The 5,127-nt window shown below is 40.9% G+C and overlaps 1 protein-coding gene across 1 annotated transcript in view; it reads right to left on the bottom strand.

The window, feature by feature from the left end:
• The window catches only part of ntrk3b (neurotrophic tyrosine kinase, receptor, type 3b), a 52,234-nt gene extending 48,693 nt beyond the window's left edge, over positions 1 to 3,541 (bottom strand). The window contains 1 exon segment of the mRNA XM_046032955.1: positions 3,519 to 3,541. The gene's annotated coding sequence lies outside the window, so the exon portion shown is untranslated.
• Positions 3,542 to 5,127: the final 1,586 nt, after the last annotated feature.

Consider the following 5,127-nt stretch of genomic DNA (forward strand, 5'->3'; position numbering starts at 1 on the left):
CTTCATGCGGCGTCGGAACCGCGTAGGAAATTCACAGCCGCACCGGCAGAGCTCCAGAATGTGCAACTCGGCCGGCTCACGCGCGGACGCGCTACAAGTGCGAGGGCCCGCCCAACGCTGCTTGCAGCTTTAATTTTTTCTTATAGCTTTTTAGCTATTGAGTTTTGTTGATAAATAAAAGCATAAAACATTACACCGCTGTCGTGATAGATTTCTTGCCCGAGATTTACATTGTGTTATTCCCTATTACAACTAAGTGTACCATCAAAATGATTTTAAAGTTGTAGTTTGAAGATAAAATTACTACACAATGTTGCTTTAAACTGCTGTTGTTACTTTGTGTCTATAGGTGGTACAGTTTGGACTGGAACTTTCTCTCATTGTTTATGCACTATTCTCCTCATTGGTGACATTAGACGTTATTAGTATGTCCATTCCTCATTCTTCCTCCTCGTTCTCTGCTGCCTCTGGGTTTTTCTGGTCTCACATGCACAGTTTATTTTCTCCAGCTCTCATTTCAAATTTCACAGTTTTTTATTATATTAATCCAATATTATATTATTCCAAACTGAGTGCTGAAGGTGATTCTCAGGACAAAACATAAATCCCTCAAAAAGCCAGTGGGTGACTCTGTGGGGTTTTCCCTGTGGTGGGGGAACACATTTTGCAGAGTGTGATTGCTTCCGTTCCACCTCCTTGTGGTAATTATCGCACAGATTTCTTTCAAAGGTAGTTAATTAGGACTGGAATTAACTTGAGGACAAAAATGAACAAGAGAACACAGGAAGTATAACTCACTGAGGCAAGGCTCCACTTCCAGTTAATGATGGATTGATAAACAAATGAAATCCATATGCGAAAGGCTGAAAAAAAAACAAGTAAACATCGTGCTTGTGATGAAGGAAAGACAATGGGTCTGCCAGACACATATATTAACCAACTGCTACAGTTCTTAGAGCTTTTTTCATGAATATATAAAAGATGGCATTTTGCTATTTAGTGCCAAGACTATAAAGCTGTTAATTCACTAATGTATTGATAATTTCAGCAAATGTCTTAGGGAACATCTTAACAGCAGCCTTCCAAACACAACACTTCCAAACAAGAACCTTTTTACTTAAATCTCAAGTATGCTAAAGCAAACCAGTAAGTCACCTAACTGCATCAGTGCTATAAAAAGGCCAGTTAATTGCTAAATGCCACAATCGTGTCAAGAAGCCTTGAGGTTATGAGCAAAACTCAGATGACAACTCCCCTTGCTGCACTGCAGAAGACCTGTAAACAGCTTTTCTGACAAATGCCCTCAATCTGTTTGTTCGACCTCCCACTCACAGATGAGCATGGTGGACATGCGACAGCCGTGCCGGCCAGTGGCAAACCCATGCTAACCCCATCCAGATAGCAGCCTCTGTATATACTGAAACACCCCCGGACTGCGTACTGTTCTCTCTCCAGTTGATGGTGACCAACTGTGGGGAATATTGAGTGCTAGCTGATATTTATGGTTCTCTGAAAGGTAGGCTATCCTATTGGCACAGCACAGCTAAATGTGCGCTCCCTTTTTATCAAGGTAGAAACAATACCAACAATAACACTGAAGGGGAAGGACGGCCTAGTCGAGTCAGAAATAAACATGCATTTGATATCTGCTGTAAACCTACCAGTCATTGCATCTGTAGCCACTTGTACGTCCTCTACAATCAAGCGTCTACACTGTGCTGAACATTATCTGCAATAACACAGGACTGAACCAATTACAGTTTGTGCTGCTGTATATCTGTGGTCTTGATGCTCAGAATGATAATAAAACAAAACACTGAGATTGTTATTCTGACTCTGTTCCCACGGTGCCCTATCAGTTTTTATATCTTTGACAACACATTACCCTGTAAGTTCCCTGCAGACAGACAAAGCAATTTTACACAAGTCTGAAAAGTGATGGAAAATGACATCATCCACCAGCCGAGCTGTCCCAGGTCGGTTCCTTAATTTATGACTACGACAGAGTCAGGATCTTTACCAAAACTGGGATCTACATTTTATTACCTGTTATGAGGCCAAACACAAATTGAAAGCAAAACATACCGCAATCTGAGAATATATTCAGAGCCATAAAAGTCTCCACTCAGTTTGGGGTTTCATTCTTCTCTCACGGCAAGGTAATCACAAAGGGCCAAATGAAAATCTCGTGGTGGCATTGTTATGGAAACTAGTTTGCATCATAAACTCAGCAGTAAAGCCAACAGTGCATGCATACACACATACAGTACAAACATATGCACAGCAGCAGCCACACACTCAATGGCTATATTTCTTGTCATGGCATTAGAATATTTAGCGATTCCCCAACGTCGAGCATCTGACAGAGTTTGCATGTAAATCACAAAGGAGACCCACATTCAGTTACTGCAGCCCACAAAACAGCTTGATAGCTGTGCACATCAGTCCTGTGAGGGAAGCCTCTGCATGCTGATGTGTCCCACCATCCTACTGGTACACAACAAGTGTTTATGATGTTGGGGAATAGCAGAGAGGTAAATTATTAGTCAGACACAAGATATGATTTCATAATTGTGCTAAATTCAGGTAGGACATTTGGGTGAGGGTTTACGTAAGATATATCACCAAATTCAATCAGTTCAAAGGTAGCATTGAACCTGAACGATTCCCTACTAATAAATATTTATAAATGTCTCTGTAGCTAGACAGACAGCTACTTCATTGTGCTCCCAAGAGAAAAAAAAACAGTTTTCACAGTCTGCACATGGAACATCAACAGAGTGTAGCTGAGTACCTAAAAAGGTAGCTGAAAACCCAAGAACACTAAAAAAGTTTATTTGCTATTTACGGATTGGACAGTGTACCCCAGGGGTTTTCCATTAATATTCACAGAGGTCCAGTTAGAGAAAATTTCTCGAAGCAAAGGTCCGGAACATCATTACGACTAACTTGCTTTATCATTCAGTACCATAACTTATTGTTGTATCAACATATGTTTTTAGTCAACAACAGTTAAGTTTTCACATCAAACCGGAGGGATGATAAATAACTTCTCTAATAATAAATTCTTAATTTAAGTCAACTAAAGGCTGCATTAAAAAATACACAAGACAGTTTTTTAAATGTGCATCTTAAAATAAAGTGCTTAATTTCAGAAAAAATTAAATAAAAAGTGTAGCTTGAAGTGATTGAAGTGTAGTCTCAACCAATTTTATAATAAACACTCAACACATTTTAACGATTGAACAGTTTTAATACCTCCTCTTCACTTTCATTCCCTCTCAAAAACTGCTTCCCTACTTTCTCTCTTTCAGTGAGAAACGTGAGCGCTAGCTTGTCCTGCTGGCTAGAATTGTATTTTTTGTTCCCTCAGTTCAGATTTGAGTGGGTACGTTTGCTGAAATTAGTGCTTTGTCTCCTAGTGGTGCTTCACATTGCTGCTTTTAGTAATCGGGATCATATGAGATATTCTGGGTTTGAACTGCCCGTGGGAAGAATGTACATGTAAGAATCTGTACCTTCTTTTCTCTTTCGTCTCCTCTGTCAGTGCGTGTAACCTATCTCACTTGCGGACTCGACTCGCAATCGCTATCGCAATGCACAGATTTGATTGGCTGAGCAGCATCACATGACACGTTTGGAACACATGCCATATACCGTAAATGCTAGAAAAGCAGCGCGGGTTAAAATAGCAATGCTCCGTCACGAGATAGTAATTCTCAGTAACGGATCGGCTGAAGGTCAGGGTCCGGATAGGACGGCGGCTGGGTCCGGATCCGGACCACAGTCCGCCTATTAGTGACCTCTGGTGTACCCCTTACTGTATGTGCATCCCTATACCACCTGAGAACTACCGAAGTCTAAGACACATCTGCAAGCTAAAATGCTCACAATGACAATGCTAACCTGCTAAGTTTTAGATGATAATGTGTAGCTTTTTCTCCATCTTTGTAAAGCATTCCAACAAGCGCAAATTAGCATGAGAATTAATTTGCTGGGGACCATGAATATTTGTATCAGATTTTGTGGCAATCTAAGTAGTAATAAAGTCATTTCACTAAAACACAAACTTGTCAATCTTGTGGTGGTGCTAAAAGAAACATCAGGGGATCACAAGAGTTACTAGGATTCATCTTTTGAGAGCCATGAATATAAATATGAGTTTTCATGGCCACCTGTCTGATAGTTGTCGGAATATTTCAGTCTGGACCAAAGTGGTGCACCGACCGACCTAGCCATCCTGCTAGTGTGGCTTAAAAGCCACTGTCCCAGGAGAAAGGAGGTGAGCAGCAGACTCTTGTGAATGAGGCAATGGAGGTTTAGAATACAGCAGTGAGAAGTTGATTAATTTTTAATCAGAGGTTTTACCAGCTGGTTAAGGTAACAGGAGCAAGCCCTCTACGGGGGTTAAAATGAATTGGAGGCAGCACATTAAGGTCATTGTTAACCACTCTTTCTGAACGTGGGAAGTCTCATTTCCTCAGCGTTCATTCATTCTCAGTTACACAAATGCACACAAAAATAAATCAATCACTCGGGTGACAGTGTTCTCCTTTCCTCTCCCATGCACTCACTTTACTTTGTTTTTTCCGCACTGTTTCCCTGATAACTTTATTTCCATTCAATGGCCTTTGTTGTCAGGAAGTTGAACAAAGTCAGTCAAAATACTAGCAATCATACTAATAATTATTAGAAAGCAAAGTGATCAAAACCTAAGTTCCTCTATCAGCATGTTTTCCTTAAGCAACTGCTGTTTCATCATGACTTAACTGCAGTTTTAAAAGGACTCATTTATTTCATCTCACTCTGTGATGTCCCTTTCTGTCCCTGCAATTTTCTCTTTCTCTTTCTTGTTTCCAGCCCCAGGGGTCTGCATTTCTGCCTGTTGGAGGGTTCTCTATCAAACACATTTGTTAGCATGCGAGGTGTAGGAGGGAGTGAAGAGGAGGTATGGAAGTGTGTGTGTGTGTGTGAGAGAGAGAATATGTACAGGGGGTCATTCTAATTACACATCTAATCAAGACGTACGAACGCAAATCATCCTTCACACTCCTCTGCCTAATCTATTGCATACATGCTGGGCATCATCTCTGCTCTGTGCTGTATCTGCTGTTCCAGAGAGAGCAC

This window comes from Micropterus dolomieu, linkage group LG20 (genome assembly GCF_021292245.1).
Source record: "Micropterus dolomieu isolate WLL.071019.BEF.003 ecotype Adirondacks linkage group LG20, ASM2129224v1, whole genome shotgun sequence".
In the NCBI taxonomy this organism is placed as follows: Eukaryota; Metazoa; Chordata; class Actinopteri; order Centrarchiformes; family Centrarchidae; genus Micropterus; species Micropterus dolomieu.